Source organism: Microtus ochrogaster, unplaced genomic scaffold (assembly GCF_000317375.1).
Source record: "Microtus ochrogaster isolate Prairie Vole_2 unplaced genomic scaffold, MicOch1.0 UNK2, whole genome shotgun sequence".
Lineage (NCBI taxonomy): Eukaryota > Metazoa > Chordata > Mammalia > Rodentia > Cricetidae > Microtus > Microtus ochrogaster.
The window spans coordinates 13,531,779-13,547,687 of NW_004949100.1; the positions used below are offsets into that span (position 1 = coordinate 13,531,779).

A 15,909-nucleotide genomic window follows, 5' to 3' on the forward strand; every position below is an offset into this window, starting at 1 on the left:
AAATATTACAGTTCTTAACCCTGTGACCCTTTACAGTAATTTCCAATACTGGTTGAGGCTATTTTCAAAGTTTTATATATAAGATGCTATTAATTCCATAAATCACTAAAAATTGGATCTGAACTACAGAGAAAGTCACAAAGTTCAGAACTTATGGAACCTGTGCTTAAATCACAATTGTACGACTCTGTATCTGCTGCACTTAACCACTCACACTGTTTCTGCTTCACAACTACTTTATAGTATCTGGCAAGACTACCAGGAAATTTTAGCAAACAGAGCTATTAAGATAATTGTCTAAATGGGTTGAATCAATCAATCAACTCTTAGTTATTTAAAGGTTGCTTATTTGGCTCTTTATTCTCTCCCCATTTCTCTTTGGCTTTCTGCCGTTGGCCATTTCATTGCTCCTTAGCACTTTCATTAGAGCTTTGGCACAGAAAAGTGAAGAAAAGATGAAAACTAAATGAGGCCATTTAATTTCCCAATAGGCTTAGCAATTTTAACATACTCCTTCAGGGGAGCAGGATGAAATTTGGGTTAACTTACCTACTTATTAGGAAGGTCATATACTTTTAAGTATTATTGCTTTTGCTGATAAGGAAATAAACAGGGGTAATTACAAATGAATTTGAAAAGACAAAATAAGTTGCTTACAATATGTTTCAAAAATAAAATACATCATTGATTATTTAATTATGGTTGCCATAGTTTGCAATGTTCTGTATTCTTCTGGTTTTCTTACAATGAAAGTTTCAATGAGGAATGTTTTATGTTGAAGATAGTTCTCCAGTTTCAAATTGCTTCTTTTTTTTTTTTTTTGAGGAGGAGGAAATAGTTTATTTGGCTTATACTTCCATATTACTCTTCCTTACAGAAGGAAGTCAGGACAGGAACTTAAGCAGGGTGAAAACAGGGAGACAGGAACTGATTGAGAGGCCATGGAGAAGAGCTGTTTACTGTCTTGCTCAAATGACTTGCTCAGCTTTTCATCTTTTAGAACCTAGGACCACCAGTCGGTGTGTCCCATCTCACAAAATGGTACAGTCCAATGGTAGGAAAGCATTTTCTTAGTTGAGGTTCTCTCCTCTCAGATGAGTCTAGCTTGTATAAAGTTGACATAAAACTCTCTAGCATGCCTTGCAATTGTAGTTTAAGTGTAGATTCCAGAGGAAATTTTCAAAGGTTCATAAGGAGACACATAAAACAAGTTTATTAGAGATGGCAAGTACATGCCAACAACTTTAAATATTCCTGAGGTAGGCAGCTATGTGTATGACTACATAGATTATTGATAGAAAATTATCATGAATATAATACGATTAATTAAAATTGATGGAAAATTTACCATTTAACCATCAATTTTAATTAATCGTATTATATATTTATCATAAAATAATTCAGATATAACTGAAGGCTTCTCTGTACTCTGAGATAGTCATTGTATTGAATTTAGTATTTAATATCCATGTGTATGTTCTTGTTTTGCTATACAGATGTAAACATCTATAGAATTTATTATCAATATACATGTTTTGTATAATATGGATGTATACACATGTAACATCTATATTACTATGCATATTTCATATGGTTATACCTATGTACACTCTAAACAATATGTAGTGATATTTGATTTATTAGTAAAGATCATTAAAGGATTTAATACAATGATTACACCGTATTGAAGTTATCTGTATTTTACCACAATATTTGGTTTGACTATATTGGTTTTAACTGTTCTAGTTTATTTTAACCAATGCATATTATGAGATTTGTAGACACAGAGAACTTGTTTATTATGATCTCACTTGTGATCTCTCATGTACTTGCCATCTCAAATTGCTTCTTTAAAGTGTTTTTCAGTTCCCAAATCTGATGTAACCATTAGCGTAAATCAATTCGAGGGAATCTCATGTCTGTAGTGTGATTCTTTGTACACAAGCATTGTTAGATTTTTTCCCCTGTGGCAAACAGCAGTAGGCATCTCAGACTCTGTTTTTCATTCCTGTAAATTTGCCTTTTCAATATGCCTTATATAAAGGTATAAGAGAGTACATTGTTTCATATACCACGTTTGATTTAGTATAATGTTGTTGGCCTAAATTCATGGTGTGGTTCATATTTTTTTTCCTTGTCAGTAATAATACATTGACACTTTAAAGTCAATATACTACAATATTTACTTATCAGTTGTTGGAACTTGAGAATGATTCTAGTTTGTGGCTAATGTAAATAATAATTTAATGAAAATTCACATGCACATATTTATGTTCATAGATATTCCATTTACCTTCAGATACAAATCTAATCCATGTGAAGAAATGCAGGACCAATATAAAAATCTTTAAAAAATCTTTAAAAAAAAATACTTTACTATAGTTGTGTCTATTGTTTGTTTGTAGTAGTATAATTTATCTAAGCACAAATATTTATCTAAATAATTTAAATATAAAATTTTGCAATAATATAAACTTACATGATGTAAAAGTATATATATATGTATAATAGTTTCATATATAAACATGTATTTAGAATTATATACATATACTCCATAGAGTTTTAAGAAATTATTCTCTATCTTCTTGATGCATCTTAGGAAAGCATAAAAGTTAATAATCCATGCAAGGCACATAATGATAAGGTACAATGGCAAATATGGAAAATTGGCAACAAATACATCCCTTCTGGAAGCTGTTACCAATAAAACATTTGAGAGGCTCTGGATGTGATGTATTAGAATGGAAAGGAAATAAAGAGAGTGTTTACCTTTTCAGTCTATACTCAAATAGGTAAAGGAAAAGAGTTAAACCTGTAGAAGAAAGAGTATCCATTTTAAACTCATTCTTTAGTTAAATGTAACTGATATTGAGTGAAATATAAATATATTTAGGAAAAAAAGAAATCTTTTTTAACTATATAACTCATGGTTGGTGAATTAACACTTTTCCTTTATATTTTTGATACAATAATATAAAGGCAATTAAAATACTAATTAGATATGCTCTAATTTTGTTTGGTTTAAAATATTTAATTGGAAATAAATACACACAATTAATACATGTTAATTGAAATCCAAATTTGTACATCTGAATAGTTTAAGAAATAATTCAGTATAAATGTATACAAATTTTGACAGGGAAAATTGGCTGATTTCTGTAATTATAGAGAATAAGCTTCACTGCAGTGAACTGGGGTAGGATGTACATAAAATCAACTCTAACATTGATATATATTATGTGGATTTGAGAAAATTTCCTCTACTATAGTTAACTTTTAGTGAAATGTGTTCTACAGAAAAAGTCATAAAATATAAAAGACATGAAGGGCTCATTACTATGAGTGACTATAAATGTATATACACCCATTCCAATGATTTCCCCAATTCTCATGGAACAGGACATAGGAGTTGGGATATGAGCATTAACTTTTTAAAAACTGACAAAAGTACAATCTGTCATTATTCATTTGGCACTAATTGTGTGAATAAAGATATGTGTCTCTTTTAATAAATCTAAATTTAATTGTTTCTTCATTCAACACATTGTGAGGTTAAGTGTATATACCTCAACATTACTAAAATGATAGCAGTTTTAGTATATATAGTAAGGCAGATAACACTAATTTAAAATATGCATAGACTACGTTGATATACACTATATCTATGTTAAAACATCTGATTATGCTATATATATTAGTATGAAATTCATAGATATTTAATGATTTACAATTCCAATTATATCTTCTCTTAGTTTGCTTTGTACTGCTTTTGTAAAACACTACAATCAAAACCAACGAGGAGAAGAAACAAATTTTTTGAATTTATAGACTATCCATCATAAAAGGAAGACAGGTCAAGAATTCAAGTAAAGAACTTTGAGGTAGACATGCCTAGAGCCTCTAAAATCTCTGAAAAACAAAAGAGCACAAAATATAAACTGTTAAACTTACCTCTTTGATTGAAGACTCATCTTACTATCAAGGCTTAACAGAAATGCTTTTAAATGAAACAATGGTTTATTTCATACCCAAAGGTTTATATTTATCATATTATAAAATAAGCATTATTGATAGTAACCTCAATTAAGTCATCATATATGAATTTTTGTTAATTTTCAACTTATGTTAGTTGTGTTAATGCATATAATTTTTTATTTTTTGATTGTGGAATACAATGAAAATTCTTTTTCATTATATTTAACTAATTAATTAATCATAGTTAATATTTCATACATTCTAATTCAAAGACACTCTCACATATGAATTTGATTACAGCCATGTATCCAGTCAAATTCCTATCAGTCTTCATAAATACACACATACAAATATATATGAATATATTATATATTTGTTAGATTTTCTTCATGCATATAAGTATGTAATCACCAACTGATTAGAACCATAAAAAGGTTATTTCACAAGAAATATACAGCCACTCCTGATGGCACAAGTCTTTAATAGTAGCACTTGGGAGGCAGAGGCCAGCAATCTCTCTAAGTTCAAAGCCAGCCTGATCTACACAGTAAGACCCTGTCTCAAAACCAAGACAATAACAAAACCCCAGGCAAAAAGCCAATTCTGATTGAATTCACAAGAAATATATGTTCAGATGTATTTACCAGCCATACCAACAAATCTTTGCATGTGCTAGCCACTTTTCCATAACTATGACAAACATACCTACCTGATCAGAACAACTGATTTTTAAACTTTATGCTTCTTTCATACACTACATCTCAACTACAGCTTCCAAACCTTCCAGTCTTCCCAGTTCCTTCTTCCTCCCTTCTCTACAAATTCTAGTTTTGCTAGAACTTCATGTACAATTTAATTTTGAAAATAATAGTAATTTAAAATATATATTTCCTATATTGCTAATTTCTTTAGATTAACTCAATTATGATACCTACGATGTAAATATTTTGAAAAGAATGAATTTAATAAGCATCTGCAAAATGTGAATAACAAAACTAGTTCATCTTTTACTTTTGAAATATCACAAACTCAAAGTATATAGCTAAGAAACAGTAGAAATGATGGGAAATTTGTTTTGTATTTAAGAATACTGGCAATAAATAAGTAGCTAGGTTTCTGAAAGTAATCATACTAGAAATTCATTTTCTGAAGATGTAAACCTTCATTCAGAGGTAAAAGGTGTTCCTTATTAGAAAAGAAGTCTTTTTTTCTTATCATTAGCTTTGCACACATATTCAAAAGTAAGTCTATATTCAATTTATTTTTTTGTTTGAATCTTAGATTAAACTCATTTTTATTTTGAAAAGATAAAATGGAGTTTTGTCACATTAAATATTTATGCTTGTTTTCCTGCTATCGACTTGAGACCCCAAACATTATCTTACGTTCACCTCCTGTTTTTCTACTGTTGTTGTGGCCACAGGCATTGCTCAGTTGATCTGCTGATCAACTGATTTTCTCATCTCAATTGTTTATAAGGTCAAACTTCAAAATCACTAGGTCAATGTACCCATGTAAAATATGCATAAACTGTGCTTAATTGAAGTGATTTTCTATTTATACAAATAATGTCTGTCTACAGGATAGAGATGTTTCATAAAATGTAGTTAGTTCTATTGATTATGATGTAAGACATTTCAACATAGTCTGCAGAATAATCTTTTCCAGTGGTTCCATTCTTAAGTTTTGGCTGAATTCTTAAGACTTGATTGTAAATTTATCACAGTAAATTCATCATTTTTTATGTTAAATAGTATTTGAAATATTAGGCAAAATTGTAGAGATTAGAAGACTTATTACTCAGTTTTTAGGATTTTATTTTAATTATAAAGAATTTTAATTTTGTCCTAGTTATAATCTTGACAAAATATTATATAGACACATATATAGGCAACACAGGCATTTAATCCTTGTCTAGAAAACTGAGCTTGAAGGATCATAATTCAAAGTCAGCCGGCTCTGTATAGTTACAATCTGTAACAAACAAAAGGAAAACACTAATCAATACCTCTATATTAAATAGAAAAAAGTAGCCTGATACGTGTGTGTGCAGGTGTTTGCGTGTATGTGTGTGTTTGTCAGTGTATATGTGTGTATTTTTGTCTATGTGTGTGTTTGTGTATGTGTATTTGTTAGGGAAGGTTTAAGAACAATGTGCTTTGAGTGAGCAAAGTACAGAGGTTGATCTTTGTTTTGAAATAGGTTTTCTCATTGATCAAGAAATTAATAGATTTCACCAGGCTTGCCAACCACAAAGATATAATCCTTTTGTCTGTCTCTATCCCACCCATCACAAAAATGCTAGAGAGTTTACTTAGGTTTTGGCATTAGAACTCATGTCCACATTTGTCAGTCCCTCCAGGGACTGAGCCATCTCTCATGTTCAAAAAAATAATCTTTATAACATTTCCACATTCATCTTCCATCAGATTTATCATTGGATGACATAAAAATTACACAATAGTATCCTGTTCCTTTGATGTAAAAGATGCATTCATTTTCAAGGGCAACCTTGCCTTTATTAAGATTAAAAGACTGGGCTAAATCCTGGGGAAAAAATTGAGTGTGCATAGGCAAGAACAGTTTATGCTGTGTTTAATTGACTTTCCTCATTTCACACAAAATAATGGCTCCTCAACACCATTCACACTTCTTTAATAGAGTTTGCCAGTGTGAAAGCAGGGACAGTCAGAAGTGTCACATCTATGACACTGAATAGTGATATTTTCCATTTTCTAATTGGAGCAATAGAGCAGTTTTATACCACCTGCCCTTCTGTCACATTCACTTAAAAAAATGCCCCTGCTCTAGTCATAGGTTGGGTACTAGTTCAGTTGTTCATTATAGTCATATAAATCTTAGATGGGCTTCATTTCTTATTTTCAGAGACGCGTTCTCATTTTTAATATAGTCAACCAATATTTATTGAACAGTATAATGCAAAACCTAAGGGGAAAAGAAAACTTCATTTATGATGTCTGCAGAATTGGCATGGTTCAAATAATATTTTAATATTCCTTTGATTGGGAAAGTATAGGAGCCTACGATAGTATGAGTATTATATGAGAGATGGGAACTGGTACAGAAATCAGAATAAAGTTGTTAGGAGTCATTAATTTTTGAACCAAACACTCTGGAATAAAACTAAACAGTAATTAAAACCAGGCAACATGCAGAAGGAGGTGATGGGATGCATATAGAAATAACTAGTTTATATTGAATGTTACTATCCCAGTATAAGTTTGAAAAGTGAGTCATCTCTTATTAGTTAATTTCTCAAGTTTTAATAAAGAAAAAACAATCAACTGTAAGTTCTAGAATCTTTCTTATGCTTCATCACCGTTTTAGAATGGTTGTCTATTATTTCTTTTTTTAATTTATTTTTATTTTATTGAAAATAGATTTCTTTTTCATAAAATATATCCCAATAATTGTTTCCACTGCCTCTACTCCTCTCAGTTTGTCCCTAACTTCCTTCCTTTCTAGATTCACCCCTTTTTGTTTTTCGTTAGAAAAAAATTCAAGCTTCTAAGAGATAACAAACAAACAAGACAAAATACAATAATAGGAAGCAAAAACAATCTAATTGAAGTTGTACATGAAAGTAGGATCGTAGTCCCAAGAACAGGCACAACAGTTAGAGACCCACTCATTCTCACAGTGAGGACTACCCCTGCCCCCACAAAGCACTAAGCTATAGCTATAATATATACATAGAGGACCTGCCAAAGATCCATGCAGGCCCTTTGTTTGCTGTTTTAGTCTCTGTAATCTCATATGTGCCTTGCTTAGGTGATTCAGAGGATTTTGCTCTAGTGCTTTCCTTCATCTCTTCTGGCTTTTCCAGTCTTTCCACCTCCCTCCTCTTGGATTACCCAGAACTCCCATTTAAACTCTCCCTCCACAGTATCGTCTGGTGGTGGGTTTAAGCATCTGTTCTCACCTGATGTCAGAGAAAGTCATTCTGATTAGATCAGAATAAATCAATGATCTATGAGGAGAGCAGAATATCATTAGGGGTCATTTTATTGATACATTTTTTAAACCAGTTACGTTCATGTTTACTTTTGTTCTCTTGGTTATCTAGTTTCTTGTTATTGGTTATCCAAGCAGTGTCAGCCATGGCTTCCCCTTTTCAAAGTGGGTCATAAGTATATCAGACATTGCTTGACTTCTCTCACATGCTCTGTGCCATCATTACCCTAGCATAATCTGCAGGCAGGACAGAAGTTTAGGCAAAGAAGTTGTGCCTGGATTGGTGTTTACACCTGTACTTTGGTAACTTGCAGAGTAGCTTCTCACAGCAAAGAGACTGTAACATAGTGGTGAGTGCTCCATATAGACTCCAGCTGAAGTTTACCACTTCCAATTAGTTGTGTTGCTGTTGTCCTCAGCAACAGGGTCCTAACTATTGGTTGGCAAAGAACAACACTTTGTCTTAGTAGCAGTCTGGATAGTTTCTATGGGAACTCCTTGGTCAAGAATTCAATTGAGTGCAACCAAGAACATTCACTGGAAGCCTTACATGGCTGTAAGAGATGAGCATTACTAGAAATATTCCTTAGGGTCATCTTCATACATTCTAGTAATTTCCCATGGCACTTTTTTGACACCACATTCCAATTGCCCCAAATTTCAGCCATTTCTCTCTGCATATTCTCCCTTCCCAGCATCTCCCTCACAACCCAATCCCCATGTCCACCACCCTCCAGTCTGCCCATAAAATCTACTCAATTTCCCCTTCCCTGAGAGATGCATGCATCCTAACAGCACCCTTCCTCTTTATCTAACCTCTTTTACTCTACAGAGTGTAGCTTAGTTGCCATTTGCTTAATGGCTTCTCTTCACTTATGAGTAAATACATATCAACTTTTATATTTCTGGGTCTGTGCTGCGTCACTCGAAATAATTTTACCTAGTTCCATCCATTTGTTTGAAAGTTTAATGATGTCAGTTTTTAATCTGAGCAGTACACCATGGTGTAAATGCAATACATTTTCCTTATCCATTTTTCTGTTAAGAGATATCTAGGTTGTTTCTAGTCTCTGGTTATTATAAATCCACAATGAACATAACTGAGAAAGTGTCCTTATTGTAGAATTGCTCAATTCTTTTGATACATGCTCAAGAATGGTATGACTGCCTTTTGCAATAGATCAATGCTCAACTTTCTGAGGAACTGCAATATTGATTTTCACAGTGGTTTTACAAGTTTGCTCACATATCAGCAATGGAGGAGTACTCCCCTTGCTCCACCTTCTCATAGACATGAGCTGTCACTTACTTTATTGATCTTTGCCATTCTGACAGGAGAAAGATGGAAACTTAAAGCACTCTTGGTTTGCAATTCCCTGATAGCTAAGGATGTTGAATATTTTTCTTTGTTTCTCAGTCATTTGAGTTTCTTGTAATTATTCTTTTTATATTTTTACCCAATTTTTATTGGATTATTTTGTTTTTGATATCTAGTTTTTTGTTTGTTTATCTTTTTAATATTTGTCCTTTATAGGCTGTGGAGTTAGTAATAATCTGTCCTATTTTGTGGGTCATCACTTTATCCAGTTGTGACATAGTCATATCTAATGAGAATGGCAAAAGTCATAAAGCCAGTACAGCTGCTTGACAAAGATCCAGCAAAACTGAATCACATGATGGTTGCCTTGCCACTTTTGATTTTGATCTCTGCATAGTTCATATCTGAGGACCATTTTGTGCAATTTGAGGATAATGGATTGATGGAAAATTATTTTTTTAAGAAGAGTTTATGCCTTCCTACAGGAATATCACTTCTAACTTTTCCTAGACAAGCCCTGAGAATACCACTCCTCCCTCTTTTCGGGAGATATCCTTACCAACTTTTCTTATACCTTGGTGGTTGTGACACATATAAGGAAGCCAGAGGTCTTTTTATGAGGTGATGAGATATTCTCATAACCTCTGTCTCTGTACTTAACCTGTAACAAGATTATCAAAACAAAGTAAACTTGAAAAGGTCAACAAGATTCAGTGGGCTAGAGGAGTCATCAACAAATAAGGTTATAAATAAATAATGTTCCTATTACTTAGCCTATTATGTGGTATATTAGCCAATAAAATTATGTCAACTGAAGTTGCAAAGGAAATTGTATTGATAGGAAAAAGATACTGTGGAAAGATGATGAAAGACTGAGGTGTTGGGACCTCCCTTTGTTAGAAATATTAGATAATGAAGAGTCACTGTGGTGTTCTATGACCATGGAACATATGAACAAATTGTATAAAGATATAAAATGTAAGCATTTTATTATGCCATAAATTGACTAGCAACTGGAGCAGCTTTGGCCTGAGGAATCTTCTTGGACACTCTGACCATAACGAGTTAATAATATACTACTTGGGACATGACAATCTACCTAGACTTGCTTTCAAATGTTCTATATAGTGTCACTGAAGTCATTGGAACTGCGAGCCTGAGAGCAGGCTGCCATAAACCTTCTGAGTCTTAAATATTGGATTATGGGGTTGATTAGTAAAATTGGTTTAAAAAGATAACTTTATAATTGATGATTAAACATAGAGAAAAAGGATTGTAAAAGATAGCTCTGTCATATCATGGTTTATCAATGATTGATAAACTAATGATTCCTGATGTACCAGAGAAAAAGTTAAAAACACGTGATTTAAAAAAAAAAAAGATGTGATCTATCTTTTTGAACAATACAAATCTATCCCTACTTCCTAAATTTTCTATAAATAAATAAGACTCTGACCATTAGTCAGTCAGGCTGCAAGATTCCTCTGCCCATCATACCTGGCTCACCCTTCCCTCTCCTACTCCTTGACTCCTCTCTGGGACATGGCCACCACTGAGGCTGAATGCTGGAACAAATGAATGTGTCTTTTGCCTTCCATAAAAATCTTTACAGTTTCATAAAATTCCACTCATTAATTATTTATCTTAGTATCTACTCTAATGCTATTCTGTTCATCACTCAAGACAATGACTTCAGTTATTTCCCATTTTGTCTTATATCAGGTTCAGTTTATGTTGAGGTCTCTGATCCCCTTGGACTTGACAGGTATGTGGATCTACTTTCATTCTTCTGCAAACATACATCCAGCTTGACCAGCATTATTTGCTGAAGATGCTGCCTTTATATGGTGTTTATTTCTGGATTCTTTATAAAAATCAGGAGTTCATATTTTTGTGGATTTATATTTGGGTCTTCAAATCAATTTCTTTGATCAATGTCTCTGTTTTTATGACACTATCATGTGGGTTTTGTCAGTGTAGCTCTGTAGTAAAATTTGAAGTCAGAAATGGTGATCTTCTAGCAGTCCTCTAAAGGCTCCGGAATGTTTTGGTTATCCTGGGGTTTTTGGTTTTTTTCACGTGTAGTTGAGAATTATTTTTGTTAAGTCTGTAAAGCATTGTGTTGAATTTTTGAGCAAGATTACATTGAATCTGTAGATTGCTTTTGATAGGATGGCATTTTAGTACATTAATTCAGTTGATTCATGAACATGGGAGATATTTTCTTTTTTGAAAGCTTCTTCAAAGTTTTGAAATTTTTATTATACAAGTGTTTCACTGACTTGGTGAATGTCACCCCAAGCTATTTTATACAATTTACGGCTATTATAAATGATGTTATTTCTCTGATTTCTTTATAATTTGTCATTAATATATAGGAAGTCTCTTGATTGTTTTTGAGATTTGTTTTGTGTCCAATTATGTAATCAGTTTTGGAGGAATTTTTATGAGATGCTAAGGAGAAGGCATATTCTTTTGATTTGGTTAAAATATTTTATAAATATTTGTTAGGTCCATGTGGTTTATGATGTCTGTTACATCCAATATTTTTTCTGTTTTGTTTTTTCTGAATGACCTATCAATTGGTGAGAGTGGAGAAATAATGTTTCCCACTATCTGTGTGTGAGTATCAAAATGTTATTTAAGCTGTAGTGGTATTTCTTTTACAGACATGGGTGTCTTCGAGTATGGGGCAAAGATGTCAGTGATTGAAATGTCACCATGGTGGATATAGGGGATTTTTGTTTTGATGAATATGGAATGTCTTTCTCCATCTCTTGTATTCTGTTAGTCAATCTTACCTCTGTAGTTCCTCTTCATACTTTTTTTTCCAGAGTTCCCTCAGCTTTGCGTCTTCATTATTGATCCTATTTCCATTTTCAGGTCTTCAACAGTTTTATCTGTTTCTTTCAACTGTTCATTTATATCTTCCTGGCTTTTTAAAATTGATTTATTAATTTCCTTCCATTGTTGTATTTTCCTAGATTTCTTAAAGGAATTTATTAATTATCTCCATAGGGAACTGTAACATCTTCATATAGTTGGTTTTAGGATCTTTTCTTTGTGCCTCAGCTCCACTGGAATATTTAGCAACTCCTGCACCAGGAAAGCTGTGTATGCTCTAGTGGAGACGTATTTATTGCCTTGGCTGTTATTGATTGTGTTCTTAAGCTGATGTCTAGGCATGTGGGTTTGAGATGACTATAGATCTCAGTGCTGATTTCTGGGTTTGTTTTTGTTGAGTGTTTTTCCTTGGTTTCTTTTTCTTCTCTGGCTTTTAGAGGTTGTGACAACTGTTTGTTGCCTGATTTACTTTCTTGCTCAGTTGGTTTTCTCATTGGCAACACGTTTTATATTTGGAAGCTGGGATACTGGTATGAGTTGTGGGCAGATTTGATGAAGATCTTTGTGATCCATTGGAGATAGGAGCAAAGAGGAAAAGGAGATTGGATAGGTTTTCTGCTACAGATATGGGGTGATAGTGAGGGCATTGGATCTTAGGAGCAGTAGAAGAAGGTTGCTTTCAACTTTAGCCTACTTTTTTCCTCGGGAGGGGTAACCCTTGTGTTGGAGTGAGTGCCTGCCACAAGTTAGGGTCCACAACAGCAATGAGTGAAGGGTGGGAGGTTTTAAGGGGAAGATCTGTGAGATCCAAAGATGTTCAAAACAGAAAGCCAAAGAAGGCTTCCATGGAAGGCATGTACAGCCACAGAGTTGGGAATGAAACTAGGGAATTGGATCTAGGGGAACAGAAGGAGATTAGCAGGTCTTTTGGCAACCTGTCTGTTTTTCTGGAATGTGTGGCCTGTGGGGGTTAATGGGTGAAATAATGTGACAGAATCAAAGAAGGGAAATTTGGAGATGATGAACTGTGGTATCCGCAGGGAGTGTGGGCAGTGGGGGGAAGGTAGTTTCAGCTGTGTAACACAAGGTCAAGACTGGAAACTGGAGGAGAGGCAGGAGTGGTGAGGCAGGTCTTCAATTAGCTCACCTGTTTCCTTTTCTGATTAGCTTTTGTGTTCCCAGTGAATACCTGCTGGGGTTGGAGGTTGGCATAATGGGGTAAGTAGGGAAAGGAAGGTTGAGGGAGATATTTGTGATCCATTGATTATGTAGTCAGAAGACAAACTGCTGAAGGTTTCTTGCTACAGATCTTGTGAAGTGACTGGTCACTGAAACCCAGGAGCAGTAGCAGGGGTGTTGTTCTGCCTTCAGTCTACTTATTCAGCTATGTTTAATTTTTTTTATCAAATCCATTAAAAATGTTTGCAGATCACTATTGCAACAATCTTTTCTCTCCTACTTCTACCTGAATTTTTACAACTGGTAAAGTTGCATTAAATTGTTTATACAAAATTCTTCTTCTTTTAATACTACTACCTTCATACATCATAAAAATAACCTTTAAGAAAACTTACATTTTAAAAGTTTCTTGTTGGTGACATACATCGAGCTGTTTTTCTAGTCATGTCTAGAAAAATAAAGGTATGAACTATCTTGAGCTCCCTATTTCTTCTTTTTCTTATTTTGTCCTTCCTTTATACTTCTTTCCTGTTATTTTTCTTTTCTTTTACTTTCACTATTTTCTTTCTCCTCATATACTGCAGATTAGTCAAAAATATTTTGATACTATGTAATTTTAATATTTCTCATTGGTGATGATATCAGTGATGCTTTTTATAATAAAATGCTATTGATTAGTAGAATATCTATGATGGTCATTTCATTGTCTTTTGATATTCCTACTTTTTAAGTAGACATGACACTGTACAGATGGAATATTGTATATGAATGTCTCCAGTCCTCCCACTATGCTCCTGTCACACAGTTACAGCACCATATTTCTTATTCCTCAAACTTTTGAAATCATTATTTTATATAGGCACTTGTTGGCATTTACTTAGGATATTTCAAAAGAAATGATTTTTTACCCTATTTGGTTTGGCTGAGAGCTTTGGCTAACAGCTGGGTTGCTGCCCAGGGTCAGTGTTACCACTGAAGGCCGGAGGAATGTTCATGATCTTTGCTGCCACCTGAAGCTCGGTTGATATGTGTGGTCTGTGCCATGGGAGGATCATGGAGAAGTCCATTATTCATGCTGCAGCAGACTATAAAAGGCAAGGAAGCTTCTTTGAAAGAGTTATTGTTGACTGCAGATTCTAAGTTGAGAATGACAGACAAAGAAATCTTCTGTGACTGTTCTCACCCTTCACTTCCCCCATAAAAGAAGAACTCTAAACAGGAAGCCAATGAAGAGACCTCTTATAAATTGTGATTAGGGTTTCTGAAATGAAGCCATTCAAAGTTTATGGCTTATCATGTGAATAAGTATAGGTAGGGAAGGACTCTTATATCTTTATGGAGTAGGACACTGGGAGTTTGACCATGAACCAGCTAAAATAGGGATAAAACCAATTGAACTCATTATTATTTACCTCTCTTTTCCTTTTCTTCTGTCATTTTGAGGAGGTCTCAAAAGTAGGGGTGAACTTGGGTAGAAGTGGATGTGATCAGGGTGCATTGTGTGAAATTTCCAATAATCAATAAAAATTCTGTGTCAAAAAGTGTGACTTCATAAAACCGAAAAGCTTCTGTAAAACAAAGGACACTTCCATTCAGATAAAGCAGCAAACTACAGAATGAGAAAATATTTTTACCAACTACCCATCTATTTGCAATATAAAACAAAAGTTTATAAGGAATTGAAAAAAACAAGTTATCAAGAAACCAACCAAATAAATAAATGAAGTATAGATTTACTCAAAAGAGAAACACAAATTTCTGAAAAGCATTTAAACAAATGCAAATCATTCTTAGTCAACAGGGAATTGCAAATCAAAACCACTTTCATATTTCATATTACACCACTCAGAGTGCCTAAAATTAATAAAGCAAGTGACATCTCATGCTGCCAAAAATGTGAAATAAGAACACTCATCCATTGATGGTTCAAGTGCAAAATTTCATAGCCACTATAGAAATCAGTGCTGTGATTCTTCAAGAAGATGAGATTCAATTTAACTCAAGATCCAGCTATACCACTCTTGGGCATACACTTTAAGAGTTCTTCCTTCTACCACAGACACACTTGATCAAGCATTCTAATTATTGATTTGTTCATTCTAGACAGAAATTGGAACCAAGCTAGATGTCCTTAAACAGAAGTATATATAAACAAATGGTAATATATAACAGAGAATCCATGAAATATCAAAAAAGGTATTCATAAAATTTCCAAGTAAATGTTTGTATCTTGAATAATTCATCCTGACTGAAGTAAAACAGACCCAGAAATACAAATATGTTATGTATTTGCTTATATTTTAATATTAACTGTTAAGTCAATGATAATCAAGATAGAGTCTAGCATAACCACAGTAGTTTTGTATAGAGTATGTCATTGAGAAGTAGGACAATAGAAAAATCTAGAAAAGAGGAAAAAATAGCTATGGTTGGATTGGGGCTGAGCTGGAACTGGAGGCTAAACTACATAGAAAGAGGGAAGGGCCAGATGAGGAAGTGAACACATGGAGACACAACTAGTAGATTTCCACACTACCTCTCAAATGCCCATCAGTTCCAGTACTAGGATTGAGTTTCTCTAACTAGTTTTTGGCCAAAGTGTCTCTTTGGGCACCTCC

The 15,909-nt window shown here is 33.6% G+C and overlaps 1 pseudogene; it reads right to left on the reverse strand.

Moving 5' to 3' along the window:
* The window catches only part of LOC102000200, a 22,028-nt pseudogene extending 7,670 nt beyond the window's left edge, over positions 1–14,358 (reverse strand).
* Positions 14,359–15,909: the final 1,551 nt, after the last annotated feature.